The sequence below is a fragment of the Lathamus discolor genome, chromosome 4, assembly GCF_037157495.1.
Source record: "Lathamus discolor isolate bLatDis1 chromosome 4, bLatDis1.hap1, whole genome shotgun sequence".
Lineage (NCBI taxonomy): Eukaryota > Metazoa > Chordata > Aves > Psittaciformes > Psittacidae > Lathamus > Lathamus discolor.
Genome location: NC_088887.1, coordinates 107,874,488 through 107,886,663, shown reverse-complemented (window position 1 = coordinate 107,886,663; position 12,176 = coordinate 107,874,488).

Genomic DNA, 12,176 nt, shown 5'->3' with positions numbered 1-12,176 from the left:
AGCTATGCAAGAGATTAGTAATAAAGTAAATTAATGTTTTTAAAGTAATTCAGATTTCTTAAATGGATGATGTTGTGCGAGTGGAAAGATAATCAGCATGAAATCTCCTGGTGCCTACAAAACTCACTGCAATTATGGCTGTAGAAGGTCATTAGTTCCTCATTACTACAGAAGTTGTAGGTTAATGTATTGAGACATTTTCTCTTGTTGTTGCTGGTTTCATCTGTGTGAGAGCTGTAAGAGGCCATGTCTGTTTCTTGCTTTCCAACTACCACAATACAGTCTGCTCTAAGCACCATTTTTGTATTTCTGTTAGTTGGTGTAGGGCTGTGCCTGTTTGCCCTTGATTATGTGTTTAATTAGGGCTGAAATATTCCATAATTAATCTCTTAAACAAGATCTGAAATGGAGATCAGTTCTTGTTGGGATCCTCAGCTTACTCATCTCTTTCTACTACACAAAAGAACCCATTGCTTTATCTCAGATACCCTGTTAACACTTCATGCTGTTGCCCTAGTCCAAATATTCCTTCTAACACTTCCAATCAATATGTACTAAAAAGGTTTGGGGGTGGAAGTGAGGGGGGAAGGCAGCTAACTGCATTCTGAGATGGGCTGGATCTTCTTTCTAGCCAGGCTCACAACTATAAAGTTCTTTCCAGCAGCACACTTCTCCTGCGTGCCCTTTGCTCCTGCTGAAGCAAAACCATCCTGCATGATTGCTCTGTTGCTAATTTTCCCTCTTTCCACCCCAGCTCCCAGCCTGAATATGCTTTGTCTGGGCTGCCGCTTTGATGTTGCATCAGGCAACTTTGAAACAATAACTTGAAGACAGCATTAAAGCCAGCCAAGGGTGAAACATCCAGCCGTTACAGTGCAATTGTGCAGATCCATGCCATGGCTTCACAGGGAAGCCCCCAGATACAAGACCATGGGCTGCCTGGCTGTCTCTCACAAGGAGTTCTGTGAAAACCAGGCAGGAGCAAAGCTCCATCCTCCCATTCTGAACTGTTCACTACTTTGAGTGCAAGCAGGATGGATACAGCCCTGCCAGAGCTGTCGTCATATGTTGGTTTTGAACAATAGAGGATTGGGGGGGGGGGGGGGGGGAGCAGGGGAAAAGTTGTTTGTGTGTTTGCATCTGTCAATAAGGGAGCTTAAGTTGAGGATGAGAGAGGAGTGCTAGAGACGTACTCAGGGAGATTAAGTGCAGCAGATTTCTAGGTGAAATCTGGTTAGTGTTGATGCAAAAGGTTGTGGGGGAGATTTTCAAAAGCACATGTGGGAGGAGACTGCTTGTATCCTATTGATTTTCTATTTTGGTGCTTAGCACTCATCACTGTATGACAGTCTTGTGAAGTACTGGAGCTCCTGGAGACAGTGGAAGATGCCCATGAAGGAAGCAGGTTGATGAGTCAGCGCTGACACTAACATCCACTGCAGAAAGGGAAAAGGAGGGAGCCATAGGAAAGACACCCTCACCCATACTGCAAAGTGAATGCAATGCAGTGGCCCCTACTTCCAACTTATTTTCCAAATAACTGGTAGCTCAGGTGGAGGCCAAAGAGGAGGAGCATGATACACAGCACGTGTTCAAGACCTGTAGGCATGGTCCTGGCTGTGCGAGCAGGAGTCATCACTGCATCAGGGAGCACTAACAGGGAGGACTGCAGCCCCCACATCTACCTTCCCTGTGATTAACTCTTCCATTGGCAGACAGTCCTTCTCCTCTGTTTTGTCCAGACCTGGCTGGTGGCACTCAAACAGGAGCAGCAGAGATAGGGCTGCAGCAGGTGCCCACACTCATGGAGAGTGGGATGCAAAAGCAGGAATGGGTTTAGCAAAGCTCTGAACCACGGGCACTACAGCTCTTTGCTTGCTGTCAGGAAACAGCAGCTGCTGCTCAGCCACATGCACTTTGCTTTTTTTCTGAAGGCAGAAAAATAAAGTAGGTCACTTTTGTTTGTCAGAAGCAGAGATTAAGGATATCAGGAAAGGGCACAGTATAGTGTAAGCTGATGCTGAAAACACTGGAGATCCAGCCTGACTGGGTTTATACACAACATGAATGAGAAACTCATTTGCTGATATGAAAAACAGAGATCATGTTTAGATACTACATGCAGAAGAGATGTCAGGTGTGCTAGTAAGAGTAAGAGGGAAAGTGTGCATTCATTTAAGTAAATATGTAAGGTTTATGGCTCTTGAAGAAAGGGAACTAAAGAAGAAAAAGATTAGCTGTCACGTATGTTGGAGTGCTAATCAGGTTCTTGCTTATTTTCCTAAAGAGGTCCCAGTTTCTAAAGCACTGCACGCCTACAAAGCCTCTTCAAGTTGTTGAGAGCTGAGGATAACCAACAGCATTTAAGATGACTAAACTAGTGTGGGGAGCAGCAGGACATCATCTGTAGGACCACTGCTACAAATCCATAGCTATTAGGCACAACAGGCATTGTCACATGCAAAGGACTCAGGTGTTTTGCCATTAAATCTTCACACATCTGTGTGATAATTGTTCACACTCCCCATTCAGGCACATCCCGACCAGCAGGAAACAAGGAATGTTATACTTCAGACAGCCTTATTTGCCGCACAAACCCAAACCGGAGCGTTTGTGTTGTCCAGGGCTCACCTCCATAGCAGAGGGTCCAGGCCCAGTTCCTCAGATCTGACAGTGCACTTGCCCTTCTCACAGAGAGTCCCAGGCCATGGCAGCAGGGACGGGGTTGGGAGGTGCCCCAACATTCATACTGCCAGCTGCAGGAAGAACAAAGGCAGGGTAACACGTGTGGCTTTACTGAGCGAGCTGGTAAAGGCAGGCACTGACCCAAGACACTTCCCATGGGCTTCATGCTGCCGCTGTGTGTCACAGCAGAAGAGCCTGGAGCTGGTTTAGCCCCTAGGGGACCAGTAATTTTTCAGACATGGCTCATCCTTCATAGTCAGTCAAGGGAAATCTGAAGTGAGTTAGGGGTCTAAAATAGGCTATATGGACAGCTTCCTGGAAACATCTTTCTCCCCATGGCCTACAAGGGAATCCAGAGGAGTGCAGAGCATGCATTCTACACACAGTGTGACCAGTAGGTTGAGGGAGTTGATTCTCTTCCTCTACTCTGCTCTTGTGAGACCCCCACCTGCTGCATTCAGCTCTGGGGGCCTCAGGACAAGAGGGAGCGAGTCCAGAGGAGGGCACAAAGATGCTCCAAGGGCTGGAGCACCTCTCCTATGGAGAAAGGCTGAGAGAGTTGGGCTTGTTCAGCCTGAAGAAGAGAAGGCTCTAGGGAGACCTCATAGCAGCTCCAGTGCCTAAAAGGGCCAACAAGAAAGCTGGAGAGGGACTTTTACAAGAGCATGTAGTGACAGGACATGGAGGAATGGCTTTAAACTGACAGAGGGGAGATTGAGATTAGACATTAGGAAGAAATTCTTCACTGTAAGGGTGGTGAGGCACTGGACCAGGTTGCCCGGAGAAGTCGTGGCTGCCCCATCCCTGGAAATGTAAGGTTTGATCCTTCTGTTCACAAAAGAAATCCAGTGTGTTAAAACAATGCACTGACCTCCAGGTCACTTCAGAACTGTGCCTTGTGTGAAGTTCTTCTTCAGTTTTGCCTCACAAGCTAATGGAAGAGAAAGATTTAATAACTTGAGTTATTATAACAAATACCAGCTATCTTCGGGTGCAAACAGCAGTTTAGCATAAAATATTCAGACTGCGCCAACACTGAGGATCTTCATCTGCCATCTGTACGCTGCTGTTCTAATCATCTAGATGTAATATTGCCATTCTGTGATTTGATAGAGATTTTAAGCAGTTTGGGAGGAATTGTTATTCATTGTGATTTCAGTACCACTTCATGGATTAACTGTAGATATTTTCCAGATAATACTATTAGAAAATAGAATTATCTATAGATGAAGCTTCAAGGCCATCAGTGAAATTGGTCCATATAAATGGCATGTGAAATAAGACTAAATCTTTGACCTGAATAGATTGCAATCTAAGCAAACCAAAGGGAGAACTGATGAAAAAAGGCTATTATCTCAGTTTTCCACAGGCAAACAGGAGTAACCAAGATTAAAGACTTATCTGAGGTCAGAGATAGCCTGCGGCAAACCCTGCCATCCAACTCATCTCCCGAAGTTCCACATTTAACTATGAAGCCATCTTACTATTTTCGCACAATCATAAGAGATAATTAAAAAAAGCCAGATAATTAACCCTCAGTTTATTACAGTCTCAAAATTATTGTAATATCTTTAAGAGAAACTACATTTCTTTCCTCTGATTCACATAGCTGCTGGTAATTTCTAGTTCTCCAGAGAACTTGCTCTGCCTAAAGAATCTGACTTATAGGAGTATTTATGAACTACTTGAGATGCTTTGGTGAGAGCAGGTCACATAATCCACATCATCTATTTTGTTAGACATAAAGAGGAAATACTGCATTCTGTACCAATTGCTACATTATTCCACACCTACCTAGAAGTGAGTATCCTTCACAGAGATCAAAACTAATAGGTAACAATGTCTTTGGTGTATTTCCAGCCACCACACAGAAGGCAATCCATATCTGTCTCAAACTCTGCATTTTGAGAGAGAAAGGAGAAAAGGATTTTCTATGTGCTCAAGGGGATAAAAGCTTCACCTCTACGCAACATGTGGGGCTTTCTTACCAGGGAGGAACACCTCAATGTAGTCAGCACTACCAACCTTGCTCTTATTCTTCCTAGTTCAAGCTATTCATCTATTGTCATTGCTTCTTGCCCTCAGACATCAGTATAGCTATGGTATCATGGTATGGTAAGGCACATCTGGAACATGCCTTGGAAATAAAGAGGATCCAACACTGGTATCACAGGGCCCTTGGGGAAACACAAGTGTATGGAGAACCAGCGTTCATTGGAGTCACCACAGTACACAAAGTATATCTCCCTTTAGCATTGCAGAAACCTGCGTACCATCTTCTTTGTAACCCCCTTTTAAATACAGGACTTCAGTCTCTGGTGTCTATTAGTAGTGTCCTGTGAGTCCCTGAACTCCCCACGAACAACACAGGGTGCCCACGTGCCTTGCAATGCTCCCCAGTGCTGCTCCAGAGGTCACTGCTATGAAGTGCTCCATTAAACAACCAGTACAGTGTCGACATCTAGGCCCCTTGCTCCCTCATCAGCCCTTCCTTTCCAGGCATGTTTTTGAGCTGCTCCAAACCCTAGACTGTAAAAGCAGCAGGAACGTGGCTCTCAGTGCCTGACTTCACACATGACTGAGTGGGTCACCCAAGGTTCTCTGCACAGGCAAATGACTGAAACAGGCACTTCCACCATGTGCTTCATATGACCTATTTCAGATGTGCACCTTTGCCTGAGGGCTGCTGTGCACCAGAAGCAGCTGCTCATCTGTCAAGGAGCCAAGGGCGACCAGCTCAGAGGTGGATCTCTGCACTCAAGTGGGCACCTGAAGCTGGAGATTAATCCTATCAGGTGCCACGGGGACCTGGGTAAATGCCAGCAGCTTGCAATTCCTCCTTCAGGTTTGCTGGAAAGAGCGCTCAAGGGCTTTAGTAATTTACATGGAGACTGGCTTCAGTGGGCAGAGTAATTCCAACCTTCTCTTCATTGCTTTTCTATGATTTACAGCTTTGACTGTAATTCTGCATTATCTCTGTTTTATTACATTAGTGCTAGAATCTAGAGGCAACTTTAAAATACTTTGAACAACTGCCCTGACATCAGTTGCTTGCTCAAATTCTCATATGAAATCCACTTGTACTCCACACACCACTTCCAGCCAGTCCAAATCTATTCTTCCATGTCCTCAACATAAAAAGGACATGGAACTGCTGGAACAAGTCCAGAGGAGGGCCACGAGGATGATCAGGGGACTGGAGCACCTCCCATATGAAGACAGGCTGAGGAAGTTGGGGCTGTTCAGCCTGGAGAAGAGAAGGCTGCGTGGAGACCTCATAGCAGCCTTCCAGTACCTGAAGGGGGCCTATAGGGATGCTGGGGAGGGACTCTTTGTCAGGGACTGTAGTGACAGGACAAGGGGTAACGGGTTAAAACTTGAACAGGGGAAGTTTAGATTGGATATAAGGAGGAAATTCTTTCCTGTTAGGGTGGTGAGACACTGGAATGGGTTGCCCAGGGAGGTTGTGAGTGCTCCATCCCTGGCAGTGTTCAAGGCCAGGTTGGATGAAGCCTTGTGTTGGATGGTTTAGTGTGAGGTGTCCCTGTCCATGGCACGGGGGTTGGAACTAGATGATCTTGAGGTCCTTTCCAACCCTAACCATTCTATGATTCTATGATTCTGGAAATGAGTGAGAATTTCCAGCTTGACGAACTGTTCAGTAACCTCATTGTTATTCTGCAGGTTTTCAATTCTATTTGCTGTCTTAGAGGACTTGATAAGAAAATTTAATCAGTGAGCATCTTCCCTAAGAACTTATATAGGTGCTTTCCCTGCCGTATTTGTGGCTTTCAGTTCTGAATAAAATCCGTTTTTCAGAAATCAACTTCTCCAGCTAAATAAAGCCTGATAAAACATAACCAACTACATCAAGCCTAGAAAAAATGGCAGAAAGAAGAGGGCAGTTGCTATTATCTTTGTACAACAGAAAGGGAAAAAATAATATTTGATTTATTGGCATTTTCAAGCATTACAGCTGAAAATGATAATGTCACAGCAGCATAACTGCATTATGTAAGCGGCCTCAGGCTCTTTCCATAGTTCTAGCTCAGTCTGAATGGCACATAAAAGCCCATCGGACAAGGACAACCATGGGTGTGTGCCTCCAATCACACCGTCATTTGAATGGCAGTAAAAACAAGCAACTAAACACAGTGTTGAGAGGTGCCTCTCAAACTCACATTAACAATTGCTAGCATTTCAGTTCTCAAGTCACCATAAAGACCAGTTCCAAGCGTTTTATGTTCTAGTAATAAGGTATACTTAGCTTTGATAGAGTTTTGCTGCAGAAGCGCTCTTCTCTCCAACCCACCCTGATTCTGCTTAGCTTTATGTCCAGAGAGCCAGGGTCCCTAAAGAAGAGTATGCAGCTGGATGAGTATCTCATTAATGCATCTCTGTGCTAAGCCCTTCATCCTTAATGAAGGTTTAAAAGCAAAACAAGGCTTTGTTTAGTTTGTTAATATGAACCAGAGTATAAAGGGTTGGCAGTGCCCTCTCCTAGACTTCAGCATATTTGAAGACTTGCAGTCCAGAATGGGCAATTAAAGCGTTGTGGAGAACATGTTACTATCACAGATTACATTATTTGATTGATATCAATAAAAGTATTTCACACAAAGTAAAAAATAATTGCAAAGAAGTGATTGTGAGGACATCACTTCCTTCACCCAAAACAAATCACTGCCTCTGCAGAGCATCCAGACAGGAACATCTTCAAGACAATGGAGCATTTTGAGACAATCCTTGCATACAGACAACCATCCTATTCCTAACAAAGTGGCAAATGTTGAGATCATAGTGTTTCTTACATTGTCTTCAGAGAAGCTTTACTTACCCTCTTCAGGTTGTGTGAGTGCACTATAAAGAAAAGTATGAAGAAAATCACATCAAATACCCAGTATTATTTTCAGAATTATAAGCCAAAAGATGTCATAATTTTCTTTTCTTTCTTAAAAGTATATGGATTAAAAAGATGCTTTACACAAAGTGCTGGCAGTTTTAAATTGCTACATTTAGTCCAAAAACTATTCAATAGACACAGGAACATCTTGGATTTTATTTTTCTTTCCCCTTCCTGTAAAGCATACTGGAATTTGGAGCCAAATGTAGAATATTTTTTGTCTGAAGTGAAAAACTCAGTTTAGCCCAACCTCTGCCAGAGAGCTTGGAGAGGAGCTTTTCCTTAATTTGGAAACAGGAATTAACATGAAGAGCTACAGAAAAGGTAAACACGATTTAATAATGTCATAAAAATTTTGTCTTAGCCATGATCTGATTCAATTATTTTATGACAATTGATTAATATCGAGAGGCAATAAGCAAGCAGTGCTGGGTGTGCCGGGGAGTCTCCACTCCACCAGAGACGCACACCGGGGTCTTTGGGGTCTAGTCTCTTATACTTCTTGGTCCGGGGTCTCAGCCAATCCCTTCTTCTGTACCCGGATGCCGACGTGGCCCCTTTCTATTATTCTTTCCTTGTTGCTGGGGTCTTTCTCCGGTGAAGATGTTGCTGAACTTCTTGGTAATACATTACCGGGGAGATGTCTTTCACATGCAATTAACCACCATCTTAGCCCCATAAATTCCATTCTTTATCTGGTTACTTATCCTGTAACAGGATGTATCTATCTCTTAGTTATGTAGCCCCCTTAAAGCATTCAAGCAGTTAATCAAAGCACCCTTTAAACAACAATGCGTTTCTGAACAGTTAAACAAAGCACCCTTAGAAAACAAATCGGTTGAGTAAGAGGGATTATTCCTTGGTTTCTTATTCTCTCTCATCATTGTATTGACAGGAACATTTATCATAATCATGATCATTCCTATACATCCCACACACAGTACAATGGTCACAAGGGGTTCCGATTCCACATAAAGTGCAATGGCGACAAGAACTCCGAAGTTGCTGACACGAATCATTCCTGTATACCTCACAATAATGAGCCCCAAATTCTCTCCGGAGCTGGTAGAGACTCACCCCGTGGTGTAGCTGTAATTCTGTCTAATGGCCAGACGCTGCTAGAAAAGCAAGTTTCCTTGACCTTGTGAGACCAGAGATGCCTCAGCTCTTTCTAGGCTGTGATTACCAACTTCTAAAAGCCTCCCAGGGGCAAGAGCACATCCTCAATAAACACGCTGCCTGTTTAGCACTAAAGGCACCCCATTATCTGTTACACTAATAAGCCTACAAAGCAACAGACTGAGCAGGAGCAGCACAATTTCAGATCACCTTTTAATTGCAGTAAATGAGAGCAGCTCTCCCTAATCCTCACAATGACAGGGTACCACACTTCACATCCTCAAGTGCTGCTCAGAAGTGCTGCTCTTCCAGCACTTGCCTAATGGTCCTTTTCAGAATGGGGTCAGGTCAGCAGCTCTTCTGCAGACCTGCCACAATACCAGTTTCCAAATTACTGCACTGTTCTGCAGCTCAGACCAAGCACAAAGTACTGCTGCTAGAAAACCCAAGTGGTGGTTTTCTACCTTGCTGACTTGGATAGCTCATACCAAGACAAGCAGCTCAGTAGTAAACCACTGTCCTTTGGCTAACCTCTGCAGCTACGTATGAGCAGATCTTCTCAGCCTCAGTTGCCTTGGAGTCCGACTTAATATAGGCAGATAAGAGAAAAAAAAACAAGAAAATAGTAGAAAGTACCAGAAACTGAAAAGCCACAAGAGCTCTAACAACAACAGAGCATATAGGATTCAATGCGAATCTGCAGATAAGAGAGCAGAATCTACCAAGTTGTGCTCTTTAAATAAACTTTTGGCAGGACTTTAGGATAGCAAAGGAGAATTTTGCATATGGATTCTCATCCTGAAATAGAGCAAGCCAAACTGAGACTGGGGAATTTGAGTTTTTACGGCTATATATAACTCGGTTCTAGGGTTATATAAATAGCTCAATTCTTCTATACAATACCTCACACACCAGTCAGTTAAAGTAGTTGTTATTACTAACCCTAATCCTTTCCCCCACTGCTGAACTCCAGCTGACCAGCCTCTCTCCTGCATCAGCCTAAGTAGAAGTTCATTCTCCGACAACCTCATGACCCACTCTTGGTATGCAATCTCCTTCACGTGATCTCTGCTCGCGTAGCAGCTCTCCTTCCCTTTGCTTGGTTCATATCAGAAAACAGCCAGATACAGGTTATCTCTCTTCTCCCAGGCTGTCCCTTGGCACTGTGGATAGACCTGCGTGCTAGGTGATATAAGCAGCAGCAGCAAAGGATTTAGAGCGCGGTTCAGCCTCTTTGGTTTTTACAGCTGGTTTTCACCAAACCTCAGTGCTCTCCTCTGCACCATGTTTCACAAGACTTGTAGTGACTGTTACATCCAGTTGTGCCCCATGCTCCCCCTTTGCATTTCCTGCCCCAAAACACATTCAAAGTCAACTTGCCATAAGTTTTTAAAAAGAACCACTAGATTAACATTTACAAAGCTTTGTCCTCATAAAGCACCAGGTGTTAAAAGTGCTTGTGCTCTTCTTTTGAGACACTACTAACCTCGTGCATTCTGGCTGCATTCAGGCTGGGATTTAAATCACTTAAGAAGTAGTGTTCCAAAACAAAACCCTCCTTAAATGTGGATTTAACACATGCATAAACATTCATCCTTTCTCTTCCACTAATCAGTCCTTCTCAGGATGCTTCCTAATAGCTGTCAGTAGTGCCCTTTAACATTCTCTGCACCCACAATGAGCATTTAAAAGCTATTCAAATAAATGATAAGAAATAATTGTAATATTTTTGCCTGCTCATGTGCTGTCCTTATCACATTCAAGAGAAAAAAGTAATCAAAGTTGTTATTCTATCACGGTAGACATTTTAACTTCCCAAATATATTATGGATAAATACACTTGCATAACCTCATGGGTAAGCAGGTAACCTAGAAATGCACATGCAAAGTCCATCAACCAAGCAGAGAAGTCAAAATTTGGTTTATTAAGAATCGTTTCTTCTACCAGCATATTACTGGAAACAAGTTTACTGAAAGCTTAAAGTTGGATTAGAAATTAAAGAAGGATCCAGGCACTGAGAGCTTTTCCTCCACTGAAGCATTTTCACATGAATCTCAAACAGAGCACTAAGCTACAGCAGCCTCAGGCTTTCATGGAGAAACTCAGCCAGAGCAGCTAGTGTCACAGCTAAGGAAGGTGTCTGAACAACATCACACTCCTGAATACTCAGAGAACAGCCCTGCCTTGTGCTGAGGCAGCATCTTGCAAGAACACAGACAGCTTTAGTGTTTCACCCAGGCTGCTTCAGGGATGGACAAATAAAACACAGCAGAGAGCAGTATTTTTAGGATCACTCGAGCTTGCATCAAATTCTGGAAGTAACTCAACCAACATCAAAGCCTTCAAGCCACTGCAATATCAGCCCTTCCTCCCACAGCCCAGGGTGGCCACCACAAAAGTTAAGAATCACATATTCATCTCCATTTTTGCCTTTTGTAGCTATAACAATGAATGCTCTATGGACTAAGTCAGCATAGCCTTTAGGCTATACTAAAAGCTGAAGATACACTTAGCTGTTCCTTCTAATTACATAGGCACACATGAAACTCTGCGCTTCCACTACATCCAGTTAGTATCCATGCACTAGAAGGTCATGTAGATGAACATGTTCATGCACTTCATGTAGCAGCTACTGTCACTGGATACAGAACCCTACTGGCAGATGTTATGATTGTTGTGGCACATGGTTAAACATACTGCTATGGATTGGCAGTTTTGACATGTTGCCCAAACAATACTAACCAGATTCTCCCACAGCGTATTCCAGGACACCTGAAGGGTTCCAGCATATTCCAGGTTTCCTGCCTACCTGAAAAAGAAGCCACTCAAGTAAAAACCTCAAACAGATTGAAGAGAGCCCTTTAAGTTGTATCTACCTACCACAGGAGGGTCCCATTCTGTAATAAAGATCACAATATTGGCTATACATTGCATAGTCCAATGCTCCAGAACATTATTTTCCATCTGTGCTATGGAGAGAAACCATATTGTCAGTGCAGATCAAAGTGGAGTTTGATGTGGATGAAAAACATGAGCAAAATACTTCTGGAAGAAGCTTGAGCATTGTGCAGCAAGTACTAGATAAGGAGAGCTTTATTACTGTAACAAAAAACGACTGCTATCTTTACTAAATGAAGAATATACCTGTACAGCCCTAAGAAGCCTCAGAACTAAAAAATAAAAAACATTCTTAATAGTTAATGGAAGAGCCACTGAGAGTTAGTGTTTCCAGAAAAAAACTGCAATTTCTTAACCAGATTTGTTGAAGCTGCTGAACACACTAATCTGGATTACCAAGTATGGAGTAATGGTAATCCTAAATAAGCAGAAACCCCTCTTCTCTTTTCCTAACACTTAACTCTAATTAAGCCCAGAATAGTGTTTGCAATTAATAGACCGACAGTAACTGCTCGGCCAGTAATTAACACACCAGAGTCAGTAACATGAAGTTGAGCCAGGCTCCCACAT